This window comes from Apostichopus japonicus, chromosome 3 (genome assembly GCF_037975245.1).
Source record: "Apostichopus japonicus isolate 1M-3 chromosome 3, ASM3797524v1, whole genome shotgun sequence".
Lineage (NCBI taxonomy): Eukaryota > Metazoa > Echinodermata > Holothuroidea > Aspidochirotida > Stichopodidae > Apostichopus > Apostichopus japonicus.
Window position 1 is genome coordinate 22,180,544 of NC_092563.1, and position 14,840 is coordinate 22,195,383.

Genomic DNA, 14,840 nt, shown 5'->3' on the forward strand with positions numbered 1-14,840 from the left:
AGAACACATTAATCCTATAATAATTATGAAAACTGAATCATTGTGTTCATCAATGTATCTTCCCAACAAAATAAATACATTTTGTTTTAGACTCAACATTCAGAGAGACACCATACTGTACCTTCTTCATCTTTTTGTTCCTGTTTCTCATCATTTTGATTTTGTCTGTTGGATTGTCTGGGAGAACTGGAAAATTGTAAAGTTTCTGAAAGAAAAAAAGATCACAAAATAATTACACGCAGCTAACATTTACATCACAAAAGGTAACAAACTTTGGTTTAAGATTACTTAGGCTCAGTGTACCTAAGTTGTGTAACTGAAATGACCAACATAAAACAATTTTTGCTGGGTTTACAAGTTTTTAATTCAAATGGTATTATCATTTCTATATTTTACCAAGTTCTTTTTGATCAAGACATTATTGAAACTCACAATCAGACCTGGAGCTTACCATTTATGCCCAGAATATTTTTCAAACTGGTATTGCTCAAATTAGATCTTTTTATTATTCTTTGTAAAGCATTGAACACTCTCCTTCTTTGGGTACTCCAATGTGATGAAACCTGAGAAGGAATATAAGGAAAAAATAATAAAAAACAGGGTCTCAGTTAAGGTGATCTGGAAAACAAAGAAAGGATTGGTTTACAGTATGTAACTTCTCAAATGGCTTTCATAAATGCTGCCAAATGGTATATTGGCTTAACACAGCATAACAGTAGACAAAGATATATCATGGTTGTATCAGGGGACTAAATACAGTACCATACTAAAGTTGGGTGTTGGTTTCTTTGCTGCAAAAATACCATAATACACATGCACATTTTTGGTATGTTCCTGTTCCATGCTAAAAACGGAATTAAAATTTTGTTTCCATTGAATAAATATCTGATTGTACGTAGAAAGATTGAGAAAATGTATTCAACCACACATTAATATTAAATGGCATGGCTAAAATGATACCAGAACACAATCAAATGAACGATTTGAATGTGGACTCAACTCTATGAATACTCAACTGTTCAACATGCTCTTTGTTTTTTTTATTAAGCTATAGAGGCTAAATCTCATCTATAAATGTTCTTGAAGATGGGAACTAGCAACCTCCTATTTCAAGGATTAGGCTTGGTATCTATAAGATTAAAAGCATACTCTTAGTTTGCTATGTATATATATGAGAATGTATATTTTTATAATCCATTCTGATACATGAACCACTTGCACAAATTACTATTTAATATCCATAACATTAATCATGCCTATGTGTGGGTACTGGGCAGGAGCATTGAGCTTTCGTTCATAACTGAACATGTGTTGTGTGTAACCACTACTGTGTGCATAGTACCATAAATGATGGCATTCCATAATATATCTGGCTGTCTCTCTCACAGTGTTCTGTAGCAGATATAGTCATTAGAATGACACATTTATAAATAGCCTTGAATCATTAGCTCTTCCCTGGCAGTGGAATGTCTGACCGAACTAGCTATTTTGTTTTCACTGTGTATCCATCATCATTTTTGTTTTTAATTTTTACATTTGCTTGTGCAAGTGTTAGCCTAGGATACCGTGAATGCCACTACAATATTTACACACATGAATGCATACTGTGAACCATTTGCATGCATGATACTACAGTATGAGACTACAGTAGTTATAAACTGCATGAGTGTGTGCCTAAGCTTAATGCATACCATTGCCAAGTTGAAGTGAAGTTGTTAAATTGGTCTACATATCTTCTGACTTGGTTCCTTGCTCTGCCTTGAATTGCCGAACATGTGCTGAACACCGATGATTGCAAGTTGTTTCGTTGTATCAATCGGCGTTCCAAGGGAGCGCTCTGTCGCGTTTTTCCTGGAAAACGAGAAGTATAGTCATACCGTAAAGCTAACCTGTTCGATATCATATTCTGCTAACCAGTTTGTGATCATTTTACATGTTTTTACGTTGAATAGAAGTGTTCAAGTTTTGTGAGAGATACCGGTGATTCCGCCAAAGAAGTAGGTATTCTTATCTAATGTTCATGTATAATTTCTTAAGTTCTACAATGTCTTTAGTTGAAGGTTTATGTTTTGCGGGCCTAACCGTAAGCGGTGTATAGACTACTTACTGATTTATTTTGAGTATACTCGACAACTTTGCCGTATTTATGGGGGTGGGCAGGTGTTTACTTTTACTGTTCCGACCGGGGGTCGTGCGTGTATGTTTGTGTATTGTTTTTAATCATTATTCTATGGTTTGGCGAGCCCTGTGAAGGTTAGATAAGTCATTTTTTATGGATTTAGAGTTAACTGGATTGTGTGAAGCTAGGCTTAGTGTATAGGTAGTGGTACAAGCGCAATGATACATTTACGGCTGGGCAAGTTTTCAAAGTGATGGCGCTCTTCTTAAATGATTTTCTTGATTATTTTTCTTTATTTTCTTTGATACAGATTGAATAAATATAATTATACAAAAAGCGGAATTTACCAGTTAGACTGTTTCTTTGCTCCGTGCGCCATAAAATTCAATTTCTAAAGCTGCCCAGGGACTCGGAGATTCAAGAACAGTCATGTCAGAAGATACTAAACATTTGAAGAACCAACGAAGGGGGGCAAAAGCCAAGTTCACAAGACTGGGTAATGCCTTGACCTATCTAATAGAAGGAAACCGATCCAGATCCGAAATAGATGAAGCATTTTGCGAAGTGCGAAGTGCATATAAGGTGCTCCAGACTAAACATGAAGAGTATGCAGAAAAAGTCGAAAATGAGGAAGAATTCCAGAATGAAGAGAAATGGATGGAAGAATGTCAGAATACTTTCCTCAAATTACAGATCCTACAGAAAGATTCACAAGTTGACAGACCTCCTCCAAACCCAGAAAGAATTGTGGAAACACAGATTGATAGACCAGACAACCCAGGCGTAACACCAGGAGAGTCATATCCACCAATAGCGCCCTCGGTATCCACCACATTTCAGATGGAAAAGCCCAAAATGCCCAAGTTCCATGGTGACATAAGAGAATACAACATATTCAAGGCCGACTTTAAACACATCGTGCATGATCGATATGGTGATAGAGATGCTTTGATGATTCTACGGTCATGTCTCACAGGTAAGCCTCTACAGTATATTAAAGGCATTGGGCATAACTACAAAGCAGCATGGGACCAATTAGATCTCCTGTATGGTGACCCTCGTATGGTGGCAGATGCCATTATTGATGATCTTTCTAAGTTTCGGCCCTTGAAACTTGGAGAAGATGAGAGGTTTTGTGAATTTGTCAACCTCGTACAAAGAAGTTTCAACACCTTAAATGAGGTTGGAAGGACCAGCGATATGAATAACAGCCATATGCTGGCTATGATAGAACGGAAGATGAGCCCCGAGGACCGAAGAATGTGGTTCCGAACAGAGGGTGAGACACCAGCTTCACTCGAGTCTCTTCTGACATGGATGGAGACAGAATTAAAGGCACGAATGAGATCATCTGCACCAGTGAGAAGTGACACCAAGTATAAAATATCAGTAAACCAGTTGTCCCAATCAGAAATCCAGGGCACATATAAGTGTTGGGTATGTAAGTGTCAGGACCATTGGACGGACCAGTGCAAAGACCTGCTTTCAAAACAGCCTTCAGAAAGGTTCAAGTTGGTAAAGGAAAACCATGCGTGCTACAGCTGCTTGAAACAGGCAGGACGTAACCATAGGATGTCAAACTGTAGAAGGCGACGACTGTGCACAGAAAAGTATAAAGGGCAACCGTGTCAGTACTACCACCACCCATTACTGCACAGTGAACCAGAAACAAACAGTGTAGGTGTGGCACTGGTCAGCAGCAAAGATGCATTACTACCAGTCATCAAAGCAGAGTTTTTTGGACGCCAGAATGAAAAACGGGTAGGAAATGTGCTGTTGGACACAGGGGCAGAAGTCACCCTGATAAGAGAAGCCTTTGCCGTTGAACTCAAACTGCAGGGAAAGAACACCACCATTGAGATAACTAAGGTGGGTGGAGAGATAGAGGAGCTGCAAACCAAGATTTACAAGTTTCCAATAGCATCACTGGATAGTAACCGCACTCATATAGTTCAGGCTGTTGGGTTACCGTACATCAGTGATATTAAAGAGGTATCATTGACTGAAATAGCCAAGGCCCTTAGACTAGAAGTTTCTAAGCTGCATAGACCGAACGCAGGTTCTGTTGATCTGCTAATCGGAATAGACCACCCAAAAATGCATACAGGAGACACCAGACAAGTGGGACGTGGCTACAACTATGTAGCCAGAAAGTCGCCCTTGGGTTGGTTAGTTTTCGGAAGAGGGAGCTCTCGTCAGCAAGGAGTAAATCGAGTTTTGCATGTAAAAATGGCTGCTCCAATCGATCTGTCTGAGTTTTGGAGCACAGAGTCCATGGGCATTCAAGCAGACTGCCAGTGTAAGCCAGGAAAGATGTCCAAAGTAGAAAGAGAGGAGTACCAAGCCATATGGAACTCATGTAAAAAGGTAGGCAAACAGTGGTTGGTGCCCTACCCATGGATAAAGAATCCAAGTTTGCTTCCCGATAACCGATGTCATGCCGAAAAGTTGTTATACGCTACCGAAAAAAAGCTTGCCAAAAGTCCAGTGTATGCTGCAGCCTATCAACAACAGATGGAAGAAATGTTAGAAATGGGCTTTGCAAAGAAGTTGGCAAAGGATGAGACCCAAAATTATGATGGCCCAATCCACTACATATCTCATCACGCCATTGTCAGACCAGAAAAGAAAAGTACTCCAGTGCGAATTGTTTTCAATGCCTCGGCGTCATTTCAAGGGCACTGTTTAAACAGCTATTGGGCAAAGGGACCAGACCTACTGAACGACTTATTCGGAGTTCTGCTTCGCTTCAGGGAACATCCAGTTGCGGTATGTGGGGACATCTCCAAGATGTACCATCGTGTCTTGATATCAGAAGTAGATCAACATGTCCACCGATATTTGTGGAGGGACATGAAGGGAGATCAAGATCCTGAGGTGCATGTCAAAACTGTCCTCACATTTGGAGACAGACCAGCACCTGCGATGGCACAGATTGCTTTGAAAAGAACGGCCGAAGAATGCAGGGAGAATTTTCCACGGGCAGCTGAGGTGATAGATCGAGACACCTACATGGATGACATGTGCACATCTGTTCAGGACGTGGAAGAGGCACAGAAATTAACCAAAGATATAGATACAGTATTATCAGAAGGTGGATTTAAAGTTAAAGGCTGGTCATCTAATATGCCTCTGGAGGCATCAGAAGTTTCCCAGAGTCCTAAAGATTTGAACCATTTGGAAACCTTAACAGAGGAAAAGATTCTAGGTATCGCCTGGAATCAAGAGAAAGATGAGTTTTCCTACAAAGTAAAACCAATTCATGCTTTAAATGGGTCTGAAGAAGGAGAGATCAAACTTACCAAGAGACAAATTCTGAGTCAGATTGCAAGAATTTTCGATCCCATTGGCTTTGCCGCTGCATTTCTGGTGCGAGCAAAAATAGGTATGCAAACTTTGTGGCGGTTGGGCCTAGATTGGGATGAAGAAGTCCCACCTACTGAGCAAAAGGAATGGGTTAAATTGTTCAAGGAAATGGAAGCTTTGAACTACACATCTTTTCCAAGATGTCTTACACCACCAAATGTAATGGGACAGCCTATGATATGCATATTTTGTGATGCATCTGAAATGGCCTTCGGTGTATGCGTTTACATTCGATGGGAAGTGGACAACGACAAGTATGAGACACGTTTCATAACAGCCAAATCAAGAGTGGCTCCGTTAAAGAAACTCACTGTTCCAAGACTTGAGCTGCAAGCAGCAGTTATGGCAGCTCGACTGAGTTCAACTTTCAAGGAAGAAACCACCTTAGAGATCAGTGAAACTGTCTACATGACCGACAGTATGATTGTCCTAGGATGGATTCACAGCGAGGCAAGGACATTCAAACCTTTTGTTTCTGCTCGAATCGGAGAGATACAAAGTAGATCAGATCCTACACAATGGAAGCACGTGCCGGGAGACATAAATCCGGCAGATGATATCTCTCGAGGTGTTCCTGTAGAGAAGTTATCTGATAGATGGATAACAGGACCTTCATTCTTATGCCAACCACAGACAGAATGGCCACACCAAGAAGTTCAAACTCAAACAGGAGTTGATGAAAAACGCAAAATTTTTCAGATTGCCACGGTGACATCAAAGTCAGATGTCATTGATTGCAAAAGGTTTTCAAGCTGGAGAAAGTTGATCAGGGTAACCGCTTATGTACAAAGATTTCTCAGCCACCTAAAACTTAGATGCCACAAGGATGATAATGCTAGCCGACCTGAGACTGTAACACTCACCCCTTCAGAGTTAGAAAGGGCAGAAATGTATTGGGTTCAAGAAGCTCAGAAACCCTTACATGACCAGATTAAAAAGGGAGAATACAAAACACTCAGTCCATTTGAAGAGAAAGGAATCATCCATGTTGGTGGGCGAGTTGAGAAGAGACTGGTTTCTTACAATTGCCGTCATCCCATACTTCTACCACGACAACATCCAATATCAATGCTAATTACAAGGCAAACTCATGAAATTGGTCATGATGGCGTGGCAACTACCGCTGCCAAAGTACGGAGAAAATATTGGATAATAGGAGTGCACAAGCTTGCGAAAACAGTGAAACATAGGTGCGTGCTATGTAAGAAGATGGAGCATAAAACTGAGTCACAGTTTATGGCTGATTTGCCAAAATACCGCTTGATGCCCGAGACTCCTCCATTCTACTATACAGCTTGTGACTATTTTGGACCATTCAGCGTTAAAGTTGGTCGCAACAAAACTAGCAAGCATTATGGAGTAATATTCACTTGCCTGAACACAAGAGCAGTACACCTAGATCTTGCAACCGACGCTTCAACCATGGAGTTCATCCAAGTTCTCAGAAGATTCTTGGCATTTCGAGGATGCCCGAAAGTTATTACAAGTGACAATGGAAAACAGTTTGTTGGGGCACAGAAAGAACTGCAGGAAATGATCAAAGGATATGATCAAAAACAACTTCAAGAATTTTGTGCTGACAAAGGAGTGGAATGGAAATTCACTACGCCATTAGCACCCCATCAGAACGGCTGCGCTGAATCGCTTGTCAAAAGTTGTAAGTTTGCATTAAAGAAAGCTATCGGTGGTCAAACTTTAACACCTTTTGAGCTCTACACCTGTTTGGTGGAAGTTTCCAATTTGGTTAATCAGCGTCCAATTGGAAGATTGCCTAATGACCCTGACGACGGATCATATCTTTGTCCTAACGATATGTTATTGGGACGAGCGTCAACAACAGTTCCACAAGGTCCTTTCAGAGAAACCAAGAACCCGAAGCATAGAGTGGAATTTGTACAAAGAATCGTTGATGCGTTCTGGAAATGTTGGAATCGTGACGTATTTCCACTGCTGGTTCCTCGCAAGAAATGGAACGTCGAGAGACGAAACGTTCGGGTTGATGATATAGTCATGTTATCTGATCCAAATACTGTCCGCGGTAACTGGACTCTAGGCAGAGTTATTCATGTGTACCCAGGCTCAGACAACAAAATCAGAAATGTAAAAGTGAAAACTGCAAAGGGAGTGTATTCAAGACCAATAACTAAGATAGTAATTATTTATCCAGCAGAGGGTTTTGATAATGAGTTGTAATGAGATCACCGCTCTCATTGGCGGGGGGAGGGTGTTTCGTTGTATCAATCGGCGTTCCAAGGGAGCGCTCTGTCGCGTTTTTCCTGGAAAACGAGAAGTATAGTCATACCGTAAAGCTAACCTGTTCGATATCATATTCTGCTAACCAGTTTGTGATCATTTTACATGTTTTTACGTTGAATAGAAGTGTTCAAGTTTTGTGAGAGATACCGGTGATTCCGCCAAAGAAGTAGGTATTCTTATCTAATGTTCATGTATAATTTCTTAAGTTCTACAATGTCTTTAGTTGAAGGTTTATGTTTTGCGGGCCTAACCGTAAGCGGTGTATAGACTACTTACTGATTTATTTTGAGTATACTCGACAACTTTGCCGTATTTATGGGGGTGGGCAGGTGTTTACTTTTACTGTTCCGACCGGGGGTCGTGCGTGTATGTTTGTGTATTGTTTTTAATCATTATTCTATGGTTTGGCGAGCCCTGTGAAGGTTAGATAAGTCATTTTTTATGGATTTAGAGTTAACTGGATTGTGTGAAGCTAGGCTTAGTGTATAGGTAGTGGTACAAGCGCAATGATACATTTACGGCTGGGCAAGTTTTCAAAGTGATGGCGCTCTTCTTAAATGATTTTCTTGATTATTTTTCTTTATTTTCTTTGATACAGATTGAATAAATATAATTATACAAAAAGCGGAATTTACCAGTTAGACTGTTTCTTTGCTCCGTGCGCCACAAGTGATGAAAATTTGTATTGTACTTTGAATTATTAAGTTGCGATACTTTGTACTGGTTATTTGCACAACTTAAACTTGGTGTAGACCTTTCATTCCATACGTTATGCGCGGTTCTCACAGGTTTCGCTAAACTAGTACACGTAGATTTCTTTCGAGCAGAAACTTTCTTACGGTTTTCTCTAACGATTATTTTTCCTCCCAATTTCTTCGCCCACTCTCTTTTGGTTGAAAATAAACGAATAACTCCACTCATGATTTAAAAGGTTCACTCTAGGGATGGAAGAAACGGTCTGTATCCAGTTTGTTGACGATTTGTTTTTAGATTGGAAGGGCTACAAGGATATTTGTCAGTTCTCCACCACTGTTTGGAAATTGTTACGATTACACCATAACAAATTGCCCAGTGCTTATAAGGAACTCACCAAATTGGTCACTTCAAATATGCCAGGCACACTGACACATTCCTGCAGATTTTGTAACTTCACGAACATGCTTTAGCTTAATTTGTTCAGGGTGGGGACTATACTGGCGAACAGAACGACATGGGATGGAGAGCGAAGGGAGTGTTAGGATTGGGGGAGGTGGCGGGGGTGGCGGGGGGGGGGGGTTGAGTAGCAAACAAACATTTAAGTACTATTTCATAGTCGTCAGTACATACACACATTGATTGACTGATTTTTTTTGTTTCATCACATGAATATATACAATGTGATAGGAATCCTCTAAAAAACCTTCAGATGGCTTAACAAAGTAGAGGACTCTATGTAAAGAAAAGGAAAAAGAAAACAAAAAAAGAAAAGAAAAAAGAAAACACATGAGCGTAGTTACTCAAGTTAATGGTGTCTCCCCCTCCCCACCCCCCCCCCCCCCCTCCGCCTTGTTGTCTGCATTTCCAAAGAAGATAGTAGTCCCAATTATTCGGTTACAAATAGCAGCCAATACCTCGACGCCTCAAGGCCATATATGTCTACACATTTGTGCTGTGGATTACTCTTTCCTGAGACCTACTAGTGGTCATCGTAACTAGAAATATCACAAATTCACATTACAAGAAAAATTAAGGACTCAGGAGTTCAAACAACATAGCAGACACCACACATCATCATGCATCGTGTCTGTTATTCAGCTGCATATTTGGCTTATATACAGTAAACGAAAATGTAATGTTAGAACTAATATACATATTTAGTTAAGACTCACGCAGCAGTTTACTTGAGATAAAAACTTACACTGGCAGGGGCGTATCCAGGATTTTCCAATAGGGGGGGGGGGCGCCAGGCATGAATGATCGCCGTCCTGGGGGATGGGTCTAAGGGGAGGGGGTGTACAATGTTTGCTTTCAAAGAAGGGCTGAAATGCAAAATGGTGTCATATGCATGGGCGGCGATCCGTAATTCCGATTGGGGGGGGGGGGGGGATATGACCTTGTTGACTATCTAAGCGTAGCGCCACCATGAGGAAGGCGCGAAGCGTACAAGAAAATTTTGGGATTAACAAACCCTCTAGATGGCCGGAAACGGCACTTCCCGAGGTTTCCAAGCGGCATATACCCAACTTTAAAATAGGGATGTCATGTCCGAAATATCTCATAATCAGGATCCAAAATACTTTTTATTTTAATTTCGGGTGTTATTTTGGGAAAATTGCCCCTGTCAATCTTGTTTCAGGCGCAACGTTAGAATGTTCGAGAGCTCTGTTATATTATTCGATGAAGAAAATGGCCTCATGCAGGCTATTATAGGCCTATATACATGCAATACACAATTACACATAGTTACATTCCTAGGTACCGATTGCTAGGGCATCCAGGTGAAACGTGTATTAAGCATTACCCTGGTTACATGAGATTCTCAGCTGTTCGAGGGAACATGTACGTGTGTAGGCCTACTATAGGGCCTATATGAATACTATGAGGGTGCATATATGTACTATATCAATACCGTGGGCGCAATAATACATTTTGTTGTTATAGGGCCAATGAAGCCTACAGTCAACTATTTTTGTTTTATAAAGACGCTTTATTTGAAAAGATCGCACTGCGTTTATGGTAGGCGAGAAATGAAGCTAAAAAAGAGCCGTACATTAACGAAGATGCATAAATGTAGGCATGAAAATATTCTTATCCCTGGCATTTGGTGGGGGGGGGGGGGTATGGTGCATTACATCCCCTCCACCCATTTTCATGGGGGGATATATCCCCCCTCCACCCAGGATCGCCGCCCATGGCCATATGTGATCCATTTTTCGACCTTAATAATAAGCAACATTTCCAGTAAATATGGACACAAAATGCACAATTTAGTATGGCTGGCATGTCATTTAGTGTTTATAGTGATAATACAAACACAATTACCATCTATGTTTCTAAAACTATTATGCCGCCGAACTTCGCCAGAACCTTTTTTTGGCAAACAAAAAATAAAGCATACGGGAGGGGGGGGGGGGGTTGAGCGATCACCGACATCTCACATAAAGGGCGTCATCATTTTTTTTTTTTTTTTTTTTTTTTTTTGCTAAAGTTTTTTTTTTTGGTGACGGCCAATAGGGGGGGGGGGGCGCGCGCCTGCTGCGCCCCCCCCTGGATACGCCCCTGCACTGGTAATCTGCATTTTCACTAAATAGTTTAGTAAATAATGGTCACTCATTTTCCAACTTAAAGCGGTTTATTCTGACCCAGTCTTTTCTACTCGGGAAATCCATAATTGTCTGAACCAGCCATGTACCAGGATATTAATTTATATAGTTAACTTTTACGTTTGTAGGCAAATACGTACTGAATGATGACCTTGAAATGTCAAAACAAACTTTGTTGATTACACAGAATTTGAAGAAAAATATCTTATTATACAAAGCAAAAGCAAAAACTTACAATTAAAAAGAACAAGTTCCCCTATTATGACAAGATTTCAGAACATTAAAATTATCTAAAAATCGCTGTTTTGGAGGAAATTTGAAAAAGTTCAAACCATTGTAAGCAGTGACTTGGGGATATAATTTAGCAGCTATAATGCTATTAGATATAAGTGTTTGAAAATGCCAGTAAGCATTGCTCATATCTCGCCAGGGTCTCTAAGTGGACCATAGTTTGCAGACACCACCGTAAATAACAAAACACTGTCAAAATTTGTAATCAATAACAACAATGTAAGTTTGTAGAAATCGATTATAAAACTTGGTCCTAGGCAACCATTCTTTTTGGACTACTTTAGAAACTCGCATGTGGGTTGGAGAGGCCCTTCATGTGGGGACGTACGTGGGAGTGGGGGGAGCCTTCTGTTATAGATAAGACAAACTGACTTTGTTTTGAAGTACCACTGGTGTTTAAGGCTCACATAGGCATCATAAATGCATGCATGGGTATAGTCTATGTACTGAACAAATATAAATGTAAACAATACATCCTGTGCACACACAGATGGGAAAATATATTACAGACAAACGTGCATTTCACTACAATACTACACAATACTTTAACGGAAACGAGGCAAGATGACGTCTCCCTCATGAACAGTACTACAAAATAAAATGATTAAACTGTAACATGTTGTAGGCTTTATGTTCCTCTCCATCTGGTTCATTCCTTTTTGTAAATTTCAGAAAATCCAAAATCCACTTTAATTGATGCAATGGTTGTCGGTGGGATGGGTGACCAAGCCTCCATTTTCAGATAAACAACGGTCAGTAGAAATTGGTGGACTTAACTCATCTACAACAAATCAAAGACAACGATGTCGGGTTATTAATATTCGTTTGCTTACAATAACGATCTTTGAACATGAACATAACGGCCTTTGTATATGGAATTCGAAAAAGAAGCCGGATGAAAAAGTACTCCATTTCGGTACTCGGATTATTAAAAACAGTAATCTGACTAGCCACTTGGTACTCGAAACCCGAAGTACCCGGAAGTACTTGAATTAAATATACTAGACTAGAGCACCACTGGCTTGAATTGAAGCTTTCTTTCTATTACAACTGTTACATTGATAAGCTGAAGGCTGAACCTTTCTGACCATAGACAATTCTGAATATCAAGTGGGACCAAATCTTGACGACCAGCCAGAAACGGATTTAAAACAGAAATTATCACGACCAGATAAAAATAAATGCCAGGTGACCTTCCTTTTTTTAAGTAAAATATCTAACTACCTCGTTAATGTATTTAAAGAGAAGGATGAGTGACCAGTCTTCTGTGTACAGATAACTTCTGTACAGAGTGTAAGAGAAGTGCTGCATTTTATTTAATATCACTCAGCTGGGACAATATTTAGTATTGATGTACTTTCAGTTCCCGTTTCAAAGCAATCGCATTGACGTTGTGAGCATTATGGACACCTCGCTTATATTTGATAAATTTTAAAATCGGCTGTTCAATATAAGACAATAACGTGGTGAAGCATTGGAAAATTGTGCCAACTGGCTGTTCAATATATTGCAGTTAATGAATATGCATGATAATAATACGTAGTAATTATAACCATGGATCGTGGAACTTTCTATTGCAGTGCGTCATGGTTCTTCATCCTTACACAATTCTAATAAGTAAGTTTGCTTTAACAACTTGATATTTAGCGTAATGTTATACTGTAATGAAGCCAATATTTAGGAAGAGAAAGAAGGGATATAAAGTGAAGTTTCTAATTGATTGGAATATGATATATGGAGATACTTAAATCCTGGTAAGATCAATCTTTTAATGCTTTACATATCCTCCAATAAGATGAACATTTAACAAACATGACGGCGTACCAAACTCTGTAGGAACTGATCGAACCCTGGGAGTACCGATTTGATGACCAAGTAGACTCCTATCATGACGGACATCCTGGACATCATTATCCTCAGTACACTGTACTGGTAAAGTATCTGAAAAACAGAGAAAGTGAAGTCCAGATCAGAAATACCAATGAAGTGACTCAAAGAGAAAGGATGATATAGCAAACACGTCTAATCTCACGAGTGTAATTGAGATGTGACAAGTGCTCACAAATAGGTGTTCATGCTGAAATAAGCTATATAAATAAGGAAAAACATATCTATATCTTCAAAGTAAAACGTCACCATTTAATAGCAAGATATCATATGTTTTAGATGAAAGTTGAAATTAGGACATTTCGATTTGACATAAAACATCATAATTACGCCATAAAACGACCACATTATCGTTTCGTTTCGTTTCGTTTTGTTTATTTCTTTGTTTTTTTTTCACAACATGTACACATTTTTTTGTAGCGAATACAGTGTGAAAGCAAGTGTATAAAAAAAGTATAAAAAAACAAAACATTGTGGGCTTATCTAGTGAGACACTCCCTGCTGTACATAGAGTACACAAATAACTAACATAAAGAAACGAATTATGAAAATAACTAAGACAAAATGGAGAAAAGGAAGAAAAAGAAAAGAGAGAAAGAGGAACATCAATCTCAGTATAAGTTGAAGTAAAATTTGTATTTAAACGAATTTCGGGAAGGTTGTGACCTGATATTAAGCAGCAGTGAATTCCATGTGATGCTTGTATACGAGCTGGACGAAGGCTACAGTTTCCCTATATTGGTGTGAATGCGATTAGGTCGTACAATTAGTATGTGTCGTGTGTTATAATTGTGAATGTCATGGTTGTGAACAAGTAAATTGTCGAAAGCAGGTGGGACCTGTCCATGAATAACTCTATATGCATTTTCCTCTGATGCCATAATGATTAAACATTGAAATTGGTGGATTCCACGTAAAACATAATCGAATAAACAATGAGAACCAAGGGCGGCGGAAGCACTTTTAATCTGGGGTGGGGGGGGGCACCGACATCAAAGGGCACTTTGCAGAAATTCGATTGGACTGATGCAGCCTTATATTTAGTACCCTTGATAACTCTTATTGTATTAACTTATTTGCGTATACACATCACTCCATCAACGTCCCGCCCCCACCCCCCTTCAAGGAAAATATGCATACTAGCACTGCAATATCCAATGTGCAAATTGGGAAATAAGGAACAAGTTTTCTTTTGAAACAAAATGAAGTGAAATCATGCTAGTTGCTAATGTAGGAATCTTCCGAACTAGAGCTTATTTCTTGTTAATATCTTAACCAATTTTTTTCCATTCGAAATAGCGTTGAGTTTGACCCACAGAAATTCGTTAAAAGTCAGGGGCGTAGCCAGGATTTGCAATGTTGTATGCACGACTATCTGAGCGGAGCGCCACCATCGGTTGGCGCGGAGCGTACAAGAAAATTTTTGGTTTTACAAACCCCTCAGATGGCCGGAAACGGCCCTTCCCGAGTTTTCATTCTGGTTCCCTGGCCTCTTGCTAACTTGAGACACCTCAATTTTTATGTAGAAAAAGGGCACATTTTTAACCTGAGGAAAAGTGGGGGGCACGTGCCCCCTGTGCCCCCGGTTCCGCCGCCCTTGATGAGAACGAACTTAACTT

The 14,840-nt window shown here is 39.8% G+C and overlaps 3 protein-coding genes across 7 annotated transcripts in view; all 3 read right to left on the reverse strand.

Annotated features, from left to right (window-relative positions):
* LOC139965474 (uncharacterized) overlaps window positions 1-8,903 on the reverse strand; it is a 172,637-nt gene extending 163,734 nt beyond the window's left edge. The window contains exon 1 of the mRNA XM_071967865.1: window positions 8,433-8,903. The gene's annotated coding sequence lies outside the window, so the exon portion shown is untranslated. The remainder of the gene's footprint in view (window positions 1-8,432) is intronic.
* The window catches only part of LOC139965484 (uncharacterized), a 50,491-nt gene that overhangs the window by 15,232 nt on the left and 20,419 nt on the right, over window positions 1-14,840 (reverse strand). The gene's annotated exons all lie outside the window — the stretch shown is intronic.
* LOC139965488 (terminal nucleotidyltransferase 4B-like) overlaps window positions 1-14,840 on the reverse strand; it is a 100,668-nt gene that overhangs the window by 12,829 nt on the left and 72,999 nt on the right. For 2 of the 5 annotated variants that reach the window (XM_071967906.1, XM_071967907.1), the window contains exons 1-3: window positions 1,692-1,800; window positions 452-563; window positions 122-205 (exon numbers count right to left, since the gene is read on the reverse strand). The exons of the other annotated variants lie outside the window; for them this stretch is intronic. The gene's annotated coding sequence lies outside the window, so the exon portion shown is untranslated. Of the gene's footprint in view, window positions 1-121; window positions 206-451; window positions 564-1,691; window positions 1,801-14,840 lie in introns of those variants that run through there. 5 annotated transcript variants of the gene reach the window in all.